General features: G+C 36.8%; 1 protein-coding gene and 1 pseudogene across 8 annotated transcripts in view; one reads left to right on the top strand and one right to left on the bottom strand.

Moving 5' to 3' along the window:
* Positions 1-18612, top strand: part of FUT8 (fucosyltransferase 8) — a 332067-nt gene that overhangs the window by 204933 nt on the left and 108522 nt on the right. The window lies entirely within an intron of this gene.
* On the bottom strand, positions 9587-9832 carry LOC114220385 (cytochrome c oxidase subunit 7B, mitochondrial pseudogene; annotated as a pseudogene).

Below are 18612 nucleotides of genomic sequence, written 5' to 3'. Positions count from 1 at the left end.
AGGAGCTCTTGTCCCATAACCAAAGTTTAGGTAGATGATGAATAACTATGTTGGTTAATCTCTTTTAAATAAAGGACAGGCGACTTGATATTTTTATAGCAGTATTCTAATATGCAGTGTTGCCTGATGCCAGAAGTTGAGAGTTAAATAGCATTAATGATGAGTATCTACCCAATTTTTATCTAGTTTTTTAAGAGATGTCTCTGTAATTAAAGAGTATTTTTAATACATACATGAAGCTCAGAAAATAATGTAATTCCATGTCCCTGTCACTCCCATTGAATAAGTGTTGACATTTTGCTTCAGATTGTTAGAAAAAATTCAGATATTACTCCCTTCCTCAGTCCCATTTTCATTCCTCCCTTCCCAGAGGTAATCACTATTCTGAGTGTCATATATACCTTCTGTCCATACTTTTATTCTTATATTATGTATATATGTATGAAAGCATGTTGTTTTATGTGTTTTAAAGATTTATATGAATGTGTCATACTACATATGTATGACACATGTATCAATATTCTGTGACTTCTTTCATTGTGATACTTGTGCAGGATTTTGCATAAGTCATACTTGGAGATAGACCCATTACTCTATTGATAAATAGAAAATATCTCCTTGTGCTAAAGTCTCTCTAAGGTGATTTCCTGGAAGGACATATGCTCAGTCTTATTATATGGGCATCCTTGACTTTGAAGTAATTTCACGGTTATTTTATAAATGGATTGTTCTACTTTTACCTCTCTACCTTTATTATATGTTACGGGCTGAATTGTCTCCCCCCTGGCCCTCAGATTTGTATGTTGAAGCCCTATCCCCCAGTAGCTCAGAACATGATTAAATTTAGAGTAGGGCTTTTAAAGAGGTTATTAATTAAAATGAAGCCATTAGGAATGTCCCTAAAATAATCTAACTGGTGTCCTTATAAGAAGAGGATGCTTGGATACACAAAAGAGACCTCAGGGAGTCACTCACACAGAAGAAAGACCATGTGAACACACATGAGAAGGTGGCTATCTACAAGCCGAAGAGAAAGGCCTCAGAGGAAACCAAACCTTGATTTTGGACTTTAACCTTCATAACTGTGGGAAAATAAGTTTCTATTCTTTAAGCCATCAGTTTATGGTATTTTGTTATGGCAGCCCTAGCAAACTAATAGAGTAATTCCAAATACTGCCCTATATCCTCACCACCATTCAGTATCATACCTTTTAATTGTTGTCAGTCTAATAGGTGAGAAATGATATATCTGTTTTAATTTGAATATCCTAGTTAGTAGAATTTTAGAGTTGATCACTTCTCAGGAGTATTAATCAGTGAAGTCCTTTTCTATGAACTGCTAGTTCATATACTTTGCACATTTTTCTGTTACTTTTTTTCTTTATATAATCTAGATTAATAATTAGGTATTTTCCATTCTCTTCTGTACATCTGTGACTTGCATATAAACTGTATTGCATAGAAATTCCTATTCAGGGCAGTCAGATTATCAATCTTTCTTTTTATGGTTTGGACTTTTAAAATCTTTTGTTTTTTTTTTAAGATATTATTTATTAGAGAGAGAGAGTGAACTCGTGTGTGTGTGCATGGGGGGGCGGCGGGAGTGGTAGAGGCAGAGGGAGAGGGAGAAGCACACTCCCCGCTGAGCAGGGATTTCCCTGGGATCATGACCTGAACCTGAACTGAATGCAGACGCTTAACTGACTGAGCCACCCAGGTGCCCCTGGACTTTTAAAATCTTATTTTTTAAATTCTTCTTTTTCCCAATATCTTGAAGAATGTAAAATTTCTTCTAAAATTTTATAGTTTTAATTGTCAGATTATTTTTCACATTTTCCAAGTAGGAAGCCAGATATCTCAGTGATCATTTATTGAATAATTTATCTTCTCCCCAGTAATTTAGAATGATACCTCTGTCATACATGCTGGGATCTATTTCTAGGTACTTTATTCTGTTCCATTAGTCTGTTTATCTGACCTAATGCCGATACTACACTGTTTTAATGTATTATTATTTTGCAAAATTATCTAGTCTCTTTGAGGCCTTTGGTTTTTCATATGAATTTTAGGATCACCTTGTCAAATTCAATTAAAATTTTGGTAATTTTTTATTAGAATTGCATCTAATATGTAGGTCAATTTGGGGGACAATTACTTCTTCAGAAAATACATGGATTTTTTTCCCGCATACAAATCATGTTGCTCTTTTGTTAGATTTATTCCTTAGTACTTGATTATTTTTTAGTTACTATTTTAAATGTGATATTTTTTAAAGATACATTTTGCAATTTGTGCTTATTGTTGTTTAGGAACATTAAACTAATTTTTATACCTTAATATTGTATCTAACAATTCCCCTAAACTCTTTTAGTATAATTAATTTGTAGATTATTTTGGATTTTCTACATTAAAGATCATATCATCTGTGAATAACACACCGGTTTCTTCCTTTTCTCCGCTTGTCTTCCTTCTTACTACCTTGGCTAAGACTTCAGCACAGTGGTAAATAGAAGCAGGGAAGGGCAGACATTCCTTCTTTTGTTCTTAACTTTAAAAGCAATACTTTTGATGATTTGATCCCTGGAATGTGATATTTACTATGAATTTATGATAGATACACCTTAATCAAGTTAAGGAATTTACCATTCCTTGTTGTTAAGAATTTTATAATGATGGGTATTTTTTTTAAAGATTTTATTTATTTGTTTGACAGAGAGAGAGGGAACACAAGCAGGAGCAGCAGGAGAGGGAGAAGCAGCCTTCCCACTGAGCAGGGAGCCCGATGCGGGGGCTTGATTCCAGGACCCTGGGATCATGACCTGAGCTGAAGGCAGATGCTTAACGACTGAGCCACCCAGGTGCCCCTATAATGATGGGTATTAAGGAGGGCATGTTTTATAATGAGCACTGGGTGTTATACGCAAACAATGAATCATGGAACACTACATCAAAAACTAATAATGTACTGTATGGTGACTAACATAACAATAAAAAAAATTTTTTATAATGAGTAAATTTTAAAATTTGTCACTTTTTTTCCTGTTTCTACTGAGCTTATAATTTTATTTCTTTCCTTTAATTTGTTAATGCAATGAATTTACATGAATAGCTTTTCTAATGATAAATCAATTTGTTATTCTTGGATACAGTATGAGTAGTCATGATGTAATTTTAAATACATTGCTGTATTTGTTAATATAACACTTCAGATTTTGAAAATAAGATTTAAATTGAATTGGCTTTTTTATTTTCCTTGATATTTATACTCCTTTTATATCAACCTTATACTAGTCTCAGGAATGGAATTTTAGAGGATCCTCTCAATATAATCCATAAACTTCAATTCAGATAACTGTTTTATAAAGATTTTTATAACTCATACATAAAAATGCCTAGGGGTGCCTGGGTGGCTCAGTAGGTTAAGTGTCTGCCTTCGGCTCAGGTTGTGATCCCAGCATACTGGGATCAAGTCTGGCATCAGACTCCCTGCTCTGTGGGGAACCTGCTTCTCCCCTGCCTCTGCCTCTCTCTCTGTCTCTCATAAATAAATAAATAAAATCTTTACAATAAATAAATAAATAAATAAATAAATACGCCTGGACCTAGAATTTTTTTAATTCAATAGATTTTGACTAGTGATTCAATTTCTGTTTCTTTTTAAATACATTTGGTAATTTAATTTCTTCTAGAAATTATTTACTTTTTACATGTTTTTAAGTTAAGTGCCTGAATATGTTTATAGTATTTTGTGATGAATTTTAACATTACTGATCTGTGTTTATAATTTTCTTTTCATTCCTAATATTATTTTTGCCTAGGTTCTTTCTCATAATTAAGATCTTTATTGTTCCACCATTCATGGCCTAATTGTTGAAAGTGTTTAGAAAGGCAACCTGTTTTAAATCAATTATTAAATATATTTCTGATGATAAAAGTTTAATTTTTCTGAGAACGCTATATAATCATTCCACTTAGGCTACAAATTCACTGTTTTTTCATATTCTGACTAGAAAGTAAGAATGTACTGCTTTTCATATTTTTGGACAGATCCACTGAATTCCTTGAAGAGTGGGGCTTATGTTTGGGTATTAGTAGGGCAACTTCATGTTTTAGTAAAGAGTTTTGTCAAATGTTTTATTCAGGAGAATTTTAAAACTTTTGAAGTATACAGCAAATCTCAGAAAAACCTAACCTGTAGGCATTTTTACTTTTTTTTCCCAAGTTTTTATTAAATTCCAGTTAGGTAACATACAATAAAATATTAGTTTCAGAAGAATTTAGTGATTCAACACTTACATACAAACCCCATTGCTCCTCATGATAAGTGCACTCCTTAATCCCCATCACCTACTTCACCCATCCCCCACCCACCTCCCCTCTGGTAACCATCAGTTTGTTCTCTATATAGTTAAGAGTCTGTTTCTAGGCATTTTAAAAGGCACTTTAAATATGGAATGAGGATCATCTGCAGGAAGCCCAGTTTCATATTTAGGATGTCAGCTATAAGCAGTGAACCAGGATAGCACACAGTCTATCAGCAAAGTCCAATTTATCCATTTTTTTTCTTTTACAAATCTTGCTTTTGTGTCATATCTAAGAGAACTTTGCCTAACTGAGGATCACAAAGGAATTTCTTATTTTCTTCCAGAAGTTTGATTGTTGTAAAAACTGTCCTTTTTCTAGTATATTGCCTTTGTGACTGAAAAATCACCTTCACATGTACATGTAAACCTCTTCCTGGACTCTCTTCTGTTTCATTGGATCTCTTTGTCTATCTTTATTGCTAGCAAATCACTGTCTTGATTATTGTAGCTTTACAGTAGTGGATGTTGATATCAGATGGTGTTAGTCTTTCAGTTTTCTTAGTCTTGTTTAGATGTGTTTAGGTTATTTTAGGTTTTTGCATTTTCAATTTTTTCTAAAGAACCAGGTTTTAGTTTCATTGATTTTTCTCTGTTGTTTTTTCTTATTCCCATTTCATTGATTTCCTCTCTGATCTTTATTATTTTCCCTTTTCTACTTAATTTGGGTTTCATTTGCTCTTTTTTCCTAAGTCCTTAATGTAGAAGCTACAATATATAATCTGCAATAAATCCCATTGGTTGTATTTTTCAGTTTAGGCATTTTAATTTTCATTTCTCAAAGTTCAACTTGGATCTTTTTTATGTTTAATATGTTTTTTATATCTTCCTTCTCTCTGTTTAACTTTTGAACAGATGAAATGTGATCATAATAACTGTTCCTTATCTGCTAGTTCTAACATCTATGTCAGTTCTGAGTTATTTTGTTTGATTGATCCCCCTTATTATGGATTATATTTTCCCGTTTCTTTGCATGTCTAGTAATTTTTTGTTGGATTTCAGACATCATTACCTTTACTCTTTTGCTTACTAGATACATTTGTGTTTTCCAAATATTCTTTTTTTTTTAAAGATTTTATTTATTTATTTAACACAGACACAGCGAGAGAGGGAACACAGGCAGGGGGAGTGGGAGAGGGAGAAGCAGGCTTCCCGCAGAGCAGGGAGCCTGATGTGGGGCTCGATCCCAGGACCCTGGGATCATGACCTGAGCCGAAGGCAGATGCTTAAGGACTAAGCCACCTAGGCACCACCCCCCCCAAACATTCTTAAGCTTTATTCTGGGATGCAGTTGAGTTACTTGATGATAGTTTGATCCTTTGGGGTCTTCCCTTTAAGAAATGTTAGGCAAGACCCAAGTAGTGTTTAGTCTGTGGCTAATTCCCTCACTGATACCAAATCCTCTGAACATTATACCCAATGCCCCATGAATTATGAGGTTTTCCAGTTTAGCTGGTAAGATCAGGAAATGTTCCCAACCCTGTATGAATGCCAGGCACTGATTTCATTAATTCTTTTAGAGAATTATTTTCTCAGCCTTCAGCAGTTTCTTTACATACATGTGCTGATTGTCAAGTAGTACCTATGCATGTCTCTGGAGTTTTCTCCCTGTTCAGCTCTCTCTTCTATGGTACTTTGGTCATCCAAACTCTAGCTGTCTCAGTTTTTTAGACATAGTTTCATCATTTCAGAAAATTTATCAGGATCCACCTGAATTCTCCTTCTCGGTAGTCAGGAATTTCTCTCAAGGCAGTAAACTGGGGCAGTTGAATGGGTGTCATCATTTGTATTCCTTCTCTGGGAGTCACTGCCCTTTGTTGTCTTATTCCAGTGTTTTTTCACCTTTATTGGGATGTAATTGATAAATAACATTGTGTAAGGTTAGGGTTACAACATGGTTTGATACATATCTATATTATGAAATGATTACCACTAAGAGATTAGTTAACACAACCACCTCAACACATAATTACCATTTTTTTTTGTAGTGAGAACATTGAAGGTCTACTCTCTTTGAAATTTTCAAGTATACAATACAGTATTGTTAACTGTAGTCACTATGCTGTACATTAAATTCCCCAGAATTTATTCATCTTAGAATCATAAGTTTATACCCTTGACCAACATCTCCCCATTTTCTCCACCCCTCAGCCCTTGGCAACTACCAGTCTACTCTCCATTTCTGTCAGTTTTGATTTTTATATTTCACATAAAAGTGAGGCTCTACAGCATTTGTCTTTTTCTTTCTGACTTAGTTCATTTAGCTTAATGCCTTCAAGGTTCATGTGTATTGTTGCAAATGGCAGTATTTCCACCTTTGTTAGGGCTGAATAATATACCAGTGTGTGTGTGTGTGTGTGTGTGTGTGTGTGTGTGTGTGTGTGTGTGTACACCCAATGCCAAGACACACACTCACCATATATACCATATATTCTTTATCTGTTCATCCTTCAACAGACAGGTTTTTCCCATGCCTTGGGTATTGTGAATAATGATGCATTGAACATGGAAATGCACACGTTTCTTTGAGATACTGATTTTATTTCCTTTGGATATATACCCAGTAGGATTACTGGATCATATGGTAGTCCTGTTTTTAAATTTGTAAGGAATGTCCATACTGTTTTCCATAGAGACTGAATCAATTTACATTCCTGCCAATAGTGTGAAAGTTTCCCTTTTCTCCACATCCTTACTAGCACTTGTTATTTCTTGTCCATTTGATGACAACCATTCTAACAGGTGTGAGGTGGTATCTCGTTGTGGTTTTCATTTGCATTTTCGTGATGATTAGTGGTGTTGATCATCTTGCATGTACCTTTGCAAATGTTAGCCATTTATATGTTGACTTTGGAAAAATGTATATTCCAATCCTTTACTAATTTTTTAATCAGATGATGTTTTTTTTTCAGTTTACAGTTTTTGCTACTGAATTGCATGAGTATTTTATAGATATTTGATATTAGCCCCTTATCAGATATATGGTTTGCAAATATTTCCTCCCATTCAATAGATTCCTTTTTCATTCTGTTGATCATTTTGTTTGCTGTACAAAAGCTTTTTAATTTGATGTAGTCCCAGTTGTTGGTTTTTGCTTTTGTTGCTTATGCTTTTGCTATCATATCCAAAAAATCATTGCTAAGACCAGTATCAAGTTTTAACTTTTGTTTCCTTCTAGAGTTTTATGGTTTCAGGTCTTTTATTTAAGTTTTTAATCCATTTTGAGTTAAACTTTATGAGTGGTGGTAAGATAGGGGTCCAATTTCATTCTTTTGCATATGGTTATCCAGTTTTCCCAGCATCATTTCTTGAAGAGAACTATCCTTTCCCCATTGAGTATTCCTGGCTCCCTTGTTAAATATTAGCTGACTGCATGTGCAAGGCATTATTCCTGAGCTCTTGATTCTGTTCCATTAGTCTGTATATCTGTTTTTTTTTTTTAAAGATTTTATTTATTTATTTGATACAGAGAGACAGACAGAGAGACAGAGAGCAAGCACAAGCCAGGGGAACAGCAGGCAGGGGAGAAGCAGGCTCCCTGCTGAGCAAGAAGCCCAATGTGGGGCTCGATCCCAGGACCCTGGGATCATGACCTGAGCCGAAGACAACTGTTTAACTGACTGAGCCACCCACGCACCCCTGTATATCTGTTTTTTTATGCCATGCCATACTGCTTTATATTCTACAGTTTGGTAATAGTGTTTGAAATGAGGAAGTGTGATGCCTCCAGCTTTGTTCTTTCTTAGTATTGCTTTGTCTGAATAGTGTCTTTTGTGTTTCCATACAAATTTTAGGGTTTTTTTTTTTATTTCTCTGAAAAATGTCATTAGAATTATGGCAGGGATTGTGTTGAATCAATACATAGCTTGGGTAGTATGGATATTTTACAATGTTAATTTTTCTGATTTAAGAACATGAGTATTTTTCTATTTAGATCCTCTTTTATCAAAGTCTTATAATTTTCAGTGTACAAGTCTTTCACCTCCCTTTTATTCCTAAGTATTTTATTTTTTTTGGTACTATTGTGAATGGATTTTTAAAAATTTCTTTTTCAGATGTTTCATTATTAGTGTATAGAAATATAATTGATTTTTATGTTTCTTTTGTAACTTGCTACTTCACTGAATTTACTGATTAGTTCTAACAGTTTTTTTGGTGGACTCTTTAGGATGTTTTATATACAAGGTTATATCATCTGCAAACAGTTTTACTTTTTCCTTTCTGAATTGGGTGCTTTTTATTTTATTTTATATTTTTGCCTGATTGTTCTGGCTGTGAGTTCCAGTACTGTGTTTAACAGGAGTAGTGAGAGTGGGGTCTTTAGTGTTGTCCTGATCGTAAAAGGAAAAGCTTTCAACCTTTTCGCATTGAGTATGTTGGCTGTAGGCTTGTCATATATGGCCTCTTATGTAGAGGTACATTCCTTCTATACCCACTTTGTTGAGAAATCTTACCATGAAAGAATGTTGAATTTTATCAAATGCTTTTTCAGAATCCATTGAGATAATCATATGATTATTATAGTTTGTCCTATTAATGTGATATATCAGATTTAATCACATATATTGAACCGTCCTTGCATCCTAGGAATGAATCCCACTTGATCATGATATATGATCCTTTTAATGTGCTGTTTTGGTGTGCTAGTATTTTGTTGAGAATTTTTTCATCTGTGTACTTCAGGGATATTGGCTTGTAGTTTTCTTTCCTTGTAGTGTCCTTATCTGGCTCTGGTAGCAGGATAATGCTGATCTTGCAAAATGAATTTGGAAGTGTTCCCTTCAGTTTTCTGGAAGAGTTTGAAAAGGATTATCATTAATTTTTTTTTTTTTTTAATGTTTTGTAGAATTTGCCCTTAAAGCCATCTGGTACTGAACTTTTCTTTGTTGGGAGATTTTTGGTTGCTTTCTCAATCTTCTTACTCATTATTAGTGTATTCAGATTTTTTTATTTCTTGATAGATTGTATGTTTTTAGGAATTTACTCATTTCTCCTAGGCAGTCCAGTTTGTTGGCACATAATTATTCCTAACAGTCTCTTACAATTCTTTGAATTTCTGTGGTACCAGTTGTAATGTCTTCTCTTTCATCTCTAATTGTTTTTAAGGTTTCAAATGTACTTTATTTCTTCAGTCATGCCATATTTTAATGGGTCCACAGTACTTTTACTTGGCATCAATTATGAGTTGGTTTTGAAGCAATTCAGTATTACACCAGCTGGGATGATTACTGATCTCTCCATTCCTTTGGGTTGACTCTGCCAACAGGAGACAGATTCCATTCTATTCCAATTTGTGTTGCTGTATATGTCCATACAGCAACACAGAAAGTGGCTCTACTAGCTAATATAGCATTGCCGTATTTGTCAGAGAAATCAGGTGTCCCTTTCTGGTGGCTCTATCTTGCCATTGTTTGCTGAGTGCTTTGAACTTGGAGACAACTTAGAGCATTTTTGGCCATGGGAAACGTCATGAAGCTGAAGACAAAATGGTGGCAACTGCAGCTATTGGTTAGCTACAATAGCTAAGTCCCATTGCAAAGAGCCCTGAAAAACCTCTAATTTTTTTTGTCTTTTTTTTCTTGGTAAATCTAGCTAAAGGTTTGTCAGTTTTGCTTAGCTTTTCAAAAAACCAACTTTTAGTTTCATTAAGCTGTCCTATTGTTTTCCTTTTCTCCATTTTCTTTCTGCTCATATTTTTGTTATTTCCTTCCTTCTGCTTATTTGGAATGTTTGTTTTTCCATGTCCTTAAAATATAAATTTAGATTGTTTATTTGAATGTCTCATTTCTTAATATAAGTATTATCACTATCAACTTCTGTCTTAGATCTGCTTTTCTCTATCCCCTATGTTTTGGTATGTTGGTTTTCCATTTTCATTTGTTTCAAGATATTTTTTTATTTCCTTTTTGTTTTTTTTTCTTTGGCCCATTTTTTGCTCAGTAGTGTGGTTTTTTATTTCTACATTATTTGTGGATTTTCCATTTTTTTCTCCTGTTACCTAGTTCTAGTTTCATACCATTTGGTCAGGAAAGATACTTGGAATGATTTCAGTCTTCTAAATTTGCTAAGACATTTCTTGTGACCTAAAATATGATCTGTCCTGGAGAATGTTCCATATGTGCTTGAATGCGTATGATGCTGCTGTTGGTTGGAATGTTCTGTATGTGCCTATGAGGTCAATTTTGTCTAAAGTATAGTTTAAATCCAGTATTTCCTTATTAATTTTATGTTTGGATGATCAATCCATTGTTGGATGTGGGGTCCCCACAGTAGTAGTAGAGCCTGCTATTGTTGTCTGTTTCTCCCTTCAGATCTGATAATAGTTGCTTAATATATTTAAATGCTCTAATGTTAGGTACATATATGTTTACAACTGATATATACTCTTGGATGACTGACGTCTTTATCATTCTATAATGAACTTCTTTGTCTTTTGTTAACAGTTTTTTGACTTAAAGTCTATTTTTTTCTGGTTGTATAGTTACTCCTGCTCTCTTTTGGTTACCATTTTCATGGAATATCATTTTTCATCCTTTCACTGGAAGCCTATATGTGTCCTTAAAGCTGATGTAAATATTACAAGCAGCATATACTTAGATCTTATACTAGATCTTTTTTTTTTAATCCATTTAGCCACTCTATTCCTTTTGATTGGAGAATTTAATCCATTTACATTTAAAGTACTTATTGAAAGGTAAACACTAATGCCATCATATTATTTTCTGGATGTTTTGTAGTTTTTCCCCTCTTTCTTCCTCTCTTGCTATCTTCCTTTGTGATTGATGATTTTACTTGGTAGTATTTTTTGATTGTATTCTCCTTATCTTTTGTGCATCTACTGTTGGTTTTTGTTTTGTGGTTACCATGAGAGTTACATGAAACATCTTATAGATATAACAGTCTATTTTAAGCTGATTACAACCTAACTTTGATCATCCAAAAAAACCTCTACCCTTTTACTCTCTCCCCACATTTTATATTTGGATGTCACAATTACATCTTTTTATATTGTATAGGGGTTAACAAGTTATTGTAATTATAGTCTGTCTTTTAACTTTTATACCAGAATGAAATGATTAAAACACTACCATATTACAGTACTGTAGTAGAATTTAGTTGTATACTTTCCTTTACTACTGTGTTTTATATTTTTATATGTTTTCATGTTACTAATTAGCATCTTTCCATTTCAACTTAAAGAACTTTTAGCATTTCTTATAAGGCTGGTCTGGTGGTGATGACCTCCCTTAACTTTTGTTGCTCTTGGAAATTCCTTATATCTACTTCATTTTTGAAGGACAGCTTTATCAGATAAAGTGTTCTTTGTTGGTAGTATTTTTCTTACAGCACTTTGAATATATCATCCCATTCTCTCCTGACCTGTAAGGTTTCTCCTGAGAAAGCCGCTGATAGCCTCATGGAGATTCCCTTGTATGTAAAGATTTTTTTTTTTCTCTTGCTGCTTTTAAAATTTTCTGTCTTTGATTTTAGATAGTTTTATTATAATTTTTTGGGGTTGAAACTTTAAAGGGGTTTTCAGGCTGCATAAACTTAGATGTCCAAATCTCTTACCAGATTTGGGAAATTGTAACTTTAAATAAGCTTTCTGCCCCTTTCTTCTCTTTTCCTTCTGGGACTCCAGTAATTATAGATTGTTTCTCTTATGGAATCCCATAATTCATATAGTCTTTTTCACTTTCTAAAATTTTTTCTTCTTGCCCCTTTAACTGGATAATTTCAAATGACTGCTTCAGATTCACAAATTTTTTCTGCTGCTTGTTCAGATCTACTGTTGAAGCTCTCTGTTGAATTCTTCAGTTCCATTATTGTATTTTCCAGTTCTAGAATTGCTTTTTTGTTTTATTTTATTTTTTTATGGTTTCTGTTTTTTTTGTTGAACCTGCCATTTTGTTCATGTATTGTTTTCCTAATTTTGTTTAGTTGCCTATCTGTATTATCTTGTCGTTACCAAATTCCTTTAAAAGGATTGTTCTGAATTCTTTTTTATATAGTTAATAGATCCTTTTTTAAATTTTTAATCATTTATTTTTTTAGATCTTTATTTCTTTAAGGTTAGTTATTAGAGCTTTATTAGTTTCTTTTGGTGGTGTCATGTTTACTTGATTCTTCCTGATCCTCATATTCTTATGTTGTCATTTGTTTATTTGAGGAAGCAGTTTCTTTTCCAGCCTTTGTAGGTTTGCTTTGGCAGGGAAAGACCTTCACCATTCAGCTCAGCTGAGGGTTCTTCAGGCAGCTGCTAGCATCTTCTGGCAAGCAGTGTGTGCCATCAGGGTCTCTAGTTGGATGGGGCCAATGTCTGTGCTCTGAGGTTGGTGGGGGGAACTGCCACTGTTCTGCAGTCAGGTGGGTCTGATGGCTGGGCTCTGCATTCAAGCATAACTGCTGGCTTGTGTCTATGTTCAGGCAGAGCTACTTGCTGGGCTTTGCAATCACATATGGTTGGACAGGTTGCAGATTGTGTTTCCTGGCAAGGTGGTATTGCTGGTTGCCCTCTGCGATTGGGCAAGGCCACATGCTGAACTCCGAATTTGCCTCTAGTCCCCAAGCTGTGCCCCCTGGCTTGATGGTGCCACTGGCTGGACTCTACATTCAATTAAGGCTATACACAGGGCTTTGCAACCAGATGGGAACTCAAGCTGTGCTCCTTGATCAGATGGGGCTGTAGGCTGTACCCCAAGTTGGATGGGGCTGCAGGCTAGGCTCTACGATTGAGCAGGCTACTGGTTGTGTTCTGCTGTTTGACAGTGTCTCTTGCTGGGCTTCCTGGTTGGGATTGACTAGCAGCTGTACCCCACAGTTGGATGGGACTGGAGGCTGTGCTTCATGGTCAGGCAGGGTTACCTTCTGGGCTCACTGGTCTGGTGGAGCCACAGGCTATGCTTTGTGATTAGGTGGGGTGACTGGCTGTGTATTCCCTCTGGGTGAGTCTGCAAGCTATGCCCAGCAATTGGATGGGGCTGTAGGCTGTCTGTGCTGTTGGATAGAGCTGTCAGGTTGAGCTCCAGAGCTGGAAGCTATGCTCAACAGTAGGGTAGTGCTGCTTGGGTTGGCTCCCTACCTGAATGGAACTGTAGAATGGGCTGTGTGGCTGCCTGGGATCCCTGGCCAGGATTCCCAGTCAGGAGCTGCTGGAGGCTGTGGGGGCTATACTTAGAAGTTTGATGGGGCTACTGACTTGCTTCACTGCCTAGGCAGGCCATAGGATGTATTGTATGCTGCCCATGGCTGCCTGGCATCTTTGGTCAGGCTTCTCTGTTGGGTGGGGCTGGAGACTATGCCTAGCAGTTAGGTGTGGCCAGTGACTTGTTTCTCTGCTTTAGTGGGCCATAGGATGTGCTGCATAGGCCCAGCAGCTTAGGGCAGGCTTCCTGCTTAAGTGGGGCTGGAGGCTATACTCAGCATTTGATCAGGGCTGCTGATTAGCATGCTTCTTGCGTAGGTGGGGCTCCTCACCAAGGTGTCCCTTTGACTGGGGACCCAAACCAAGAACTGCCATTTAAGCTCCCTGGCCAGTTGGAGGCACTAGCTCAGCTATGCAAATGATCAGAGCCAGGGTCTGGGATCTCTGCCCAGGCCCCACAACTAACAGGATCTTGTTGGCCAAGATCTGCACGCTTGTTGCTATGGGTCCCTTTCCCCTTCTCTATCTGTAGCTGATTCTCCCAGGAGTCTCTGTGAGGCATTGCTTAAGTGGAGCTCCCAGGAGGCATCAGGGATGCTAGGGAAGCTTGATGTCCACCTTGCACTCTTCCTTTTCTCACTGGAGAAACTGTAGGCCCAGGGGATCTCCTTGTGTAGCACTGCACTGACCTGGGGGAGGAACAATGCAGTCATAGTGAAACTGCTCCTCTTACCTTACTCTTTTTTTTTTTTTTAATTTTATTATGTTATGTTAGTCACCATACAATATACCTTTAGTTTTTGATGTGGTGGTCCACGATCCATTGTTTTCGTATAACACCCAGTGCTCCATGTAGTACGTGCCCTCCTTAATACCCATCACCGGGCTAACCAATCCCCCTCCCCCCTCCCCTCTAAAACCCTGTTTGTCTCTCAGAGTCCATAGTCTCTCATGGTTCATCTCTCCCTCCAATCCCCCCCCTTCATTTTTCCCTTCCTTCTCCTAATGTCCTCCATGCTATTCCTTATGTTCCACAAATAAGTGAAACCATATGATAATTGACTTTCTCTGCTTGACTTACTGCACTTAGCATAATCTCCAGTCCCATCCATGTTGATGTAAAAGCTGGGTATTCATCCTTTCTGATGGCTGAGTAATATTCCATTGTATATATGGACCACATCTTCTTTATCCATTCGTCTGTTGAAGGGCATCTCGGCTCTTTCCACAGTTTGGCTATTGCGGACATTGCTGCTATGAACACTGGGGTGCATATGGCCCTTCTTTTCACTACATCTGTGTCTTTGGGGTAAATACCCAGGAGTGCAATTGCTGGGTCATAGGGTAGCTCTATTTTTAAATTTTTGAGGAACCTCCACACTGTTTTCCAAAGTGGCTGTACCAACTTGCATTCCTACCAACAGTATAAAAGGCTTCCCCTTTCTCCACAACCTCTCCAACATTTGTTGTTTCTTTCCCTTTACAGTTTTGCCATTCTAACTGGTGTAAGGTGGTATCTCAGTGTGGTTTTGATTTGAATTTCCCTGATGGCTAATGATGATGAACATTTTTTCATGTGTCTGTTAGCCATTTGTATGTCTTCTTCAGAGAAGTGTTTTTTCATATCTTCTGCCCATTTTTTGACTTGATTATTTGTTTTTTGGGTGTTGAGTTTGAGAAGTTCTCTATAGATTTTGGATACCAGCCCTTTATCTGTAGTGTCATTTGCAAATATCTTCTCCCATTCTGTGGGTTGCCTCTTTGTTTTGTTGACTGTTTCCTTTGCTGTGCAGAAGCTTTTTTATCTTGATGAAGTCCCCAAAGTTCATTTTTGCTTTTGTTTCACTAGCTTTTGGAGATGTATCTTGAAAGAAGTTGCTGTTGGTGATGTCAAAGAGGTTACTGCCTATGTTCTCCTCTAGGATTTTGATGGATTCCTCTCTAATCTGTTCCATTGGTCTATATGTCTGTTTTTGTGCCAGTACCATGCTGTCTTGGTGATCACAGCTTTGTAATATAGCTTGAAATCGGGCAACATGATGCCCCCAGCTTTGTTTTTCTTTTTCAACATTTCCTTGGCAATTCAGTCTTTTCTGATTCCATACAAATTTTAGGATTGTTTGTTCCAGCACTTTGAAAAATGTCATTGGAATTTTGATCGGGATGGCATTGAAGGTATAGATTGCTCTGGGTAGCATAGACATTTGAACAATGTTTATTCTTCCGATCCATGAGCATGGAATATTTTTCCATCTTTTTGTGTCTTCTTCAATTTCTTTCATGAGTGTTCTGTAGTTCCTAGAGTATAGATCCTTTACCTCTTTGGTTAGGTTTATTCTGAGGTATCTTATGGTTTTTGGTGCTATTGTAAATGGAATCGTTTCTCTAATTTCTCTTTCTACAGTTGCGTTGTTAGCGTATAAGAAAGCAACTGATTTCTGTGCATTGATTTTGTATCCTGCCACATTACTGAATTGCTGTATGAGTTCTAGTAATTTGGGGGTGGAGTCTTTTGGGTTTTCCACATAAAGTATCATGTCATCTGAGAAAAGAGAGAGTTTGACTTCTTCTTTGCCAATTCGAATACCTTTTATTTATTTTTGTTGTCTGCTGTTGCTAGGACTTCTAGTACTATGTTGAACAATAATGGTGAGAGTGGGCATCCTTGACGTGTTCCTGATCTTAAGGGAAAGGCTCTCAGCTTTTCCCCATTGAGGATGATATTCGCTGTGGGTTTTTCATAAATGGATTTTATGAGCTTGAGGAATGTTCCCTCTGTCCCTATACTCTGAAGAGTTTTAACCAGGAAAGGATGTTGTATTTTGTCAAATGCTTTTTCTGCATCAATTGAGAGGACCATATGGTTCTTCTCCCTCCTCTTATTAATGTGTTCTGTCACACTGATTGATTTGAGATTGTTGAACCACCCTTGCATCCCGGGGATAAATCCTACTTGGTTGTGGTCGATGATCCTTTTAATGTATTGTTGGATCCTATTAGCCAGGATTTTGTTGAGGATTTTGGAATCCATATTCATCAGGGATATCGGTCTGAAATTCTCCTTTTTGATGGGGTCTTTGCCTGGTTTGGGGATTAAGGTAATGCTGGCCTCATAGAATGAGTTTGGAAGTTTTCCTTCTGTTTCTATTTTTTTGAAACAGCTTCAGTAGAATAGGTATTATTTCTTCTTTGAATGTTTGGTAGAATTCCCCAGGGAATCCATCAGGCCCTGGACTCTTGTTTTTTGGGAGGTTTTTGATCACTGGTTCAATCTCCTTACTGGTTATTGGCCTATTCAGGTTGTCAGTTTCTTCCTGTTTCAGTCTTGGCAGCTTATAGGTTTCCAGGAAGGCCTCCATTTCATCCAGATTGCTCAGTTTATTGGCATATGGTTGTTGATAGTAATTTCTAATAATTGTTTCATTTCCTTGGTGTTAGTCGTGATCTCTCCCCTTTCATTCATAATTTTATTAATTTGGGTGCTTTCTCTTTTCTTTGGATAAGTCTGGCCAGTGGTTTATCAATCTTGTTAATTCTTTCAACGAACCAACTTCTAGTTTTGTTGATCTGATCTACTGCATTTCTGGTTTCTAATTAATTGATTTCTGCTCTAATTTTAATTATTTCTCTTCTAATGCATGGCTTAGGCATTGTTTGTTGCTTTTTCTCTAGTTCTTTAAGGTGTAGGGTTAGTTGGTGAATTCAGGATTTTTCTATTTTTTTGAGTGAGGCTTGGATGGCTATGTATTTCCCCCTTAGGACCGCCTTTGCAGTATCCCACAGGTTTTGGACCAATGCGTTTTTGTTCTTATTGATTTCCATGAATTGTTTAAGTTCTTCTTTGATTTCCTGGTTGACCCAAACATTCTTGAGCAGAGTGGTCTTTAGCTTCAAGTGTTTGAATTTCTGCCAAATTTTTTCTTGTGATTGAGTTCCAGTTTTAAAGCATTGTGGCCTGAGAATATGCAGGGAATAATCTCAATCTTTTGGTATAGGTTGAGACCTGATTTGTGACCTAGTATGTGGTGTATTTTGGAGAAAGTTCCATGAGTGCTCGAGAAGAATGAGTATTCTGTTCTTTTAGGGTGGAATGTTCTGTAAATATCTATGAGGTCCATCTGGTCTAGTGTATCATTCAAAGCTCTTGTTTCCTTGTTGATTTTCTGCTTAGATGATCTGTCCATTGCTGAGAGTGGAGTATTGAGGTCTCCTACAATTAACATATTGTTATCAATATAACTCTTTATTTTGGTTAACAGTTGGCTTATGTAGATGGCTGCTCCCATGTTGGGGGCATAGATATTTACAATTGTTAGATCTTCTTGTTGGATAGACCCTTTCAGAATGATATAGTGTCCTTCTGTGTCTCTAATTACAGACTTTAGTTTAAAATCTAATTTTAATCTGATACAAGAATTGCTACCCGAGCTTTCTTTTGAGGTCTGCTGGCATGGAAGATGGATCTCCATCCCTTCACTTTCAGTCTGGATGTATCTTTAGGTTCATAATGAGTCTCTTGTAGGCAGCATATGGATGGGTCCTATCTTTTTATCCAATCTGCAACCCTGTGCCGTTTTATGGGAGCATTTAGGCCATTCACGTTGAGCTTGATTATTGAAAGATATGAATTAATTGTCATCATGTTGCCTGTGAAGATGTTGTTTTTATAGATTGTCCCTGTAACTTTCTGTTGTATATGACTCTTGGGGTCTTTCTCCTTTTATAGAACCCCCCTTAATATTTCTTGCAGGGCTGGCTTAGTGGTCACCTATTCTTTCAGTTTCTGCCGGTCGTGGAAGCTCTGCATCTCTCCATCCATTCTAAATGACAGCCTTCTGGATAAAGTATTCTTGGCTGCATGTTCTTCTCATTTAGTACCCTGAATATGTCTTGCCAGGCCTTTCTGGCTTGCCAGGTCTCTGTGGATAGGTCTGACGTTATTCCGATGTTCCTCCCTCTGTACGTAAGGAATCTCTTCCCCCTAACTGCCCTTAAGATGGTTTCCTTGGTTCTAAGATTTGCAAGTTTTACTATTACATGCCGGGGTGTTGGCCTGTTTTCCTTGATCTTGGGAGGGCTCCTCTCTGCCTCTAGGACACGAATGTT

This window comes from Eumetopias jubatus, unplaced genomic scaffold (genome assembly GCF_037043125.1).
Source record: "Eumetopias jubatus isolate StellerSeaLion01/CBP00866 unplaced genomic scaffold, mEumJub1_p1.0 scaffold_7, whole genome shotgun sequence".
Lineage (NCBI taxonomy): Eukaryota > Metazoa > Chordata > Mammalia > Carnivora > Otariidae > Eumetopias > Eumetopias jubatus.
The sequence above is the reverse complement of the archived record's forward strand: the minus strand, read 5'-3'. Positions and strand labels throughout refer to the sequence as shown.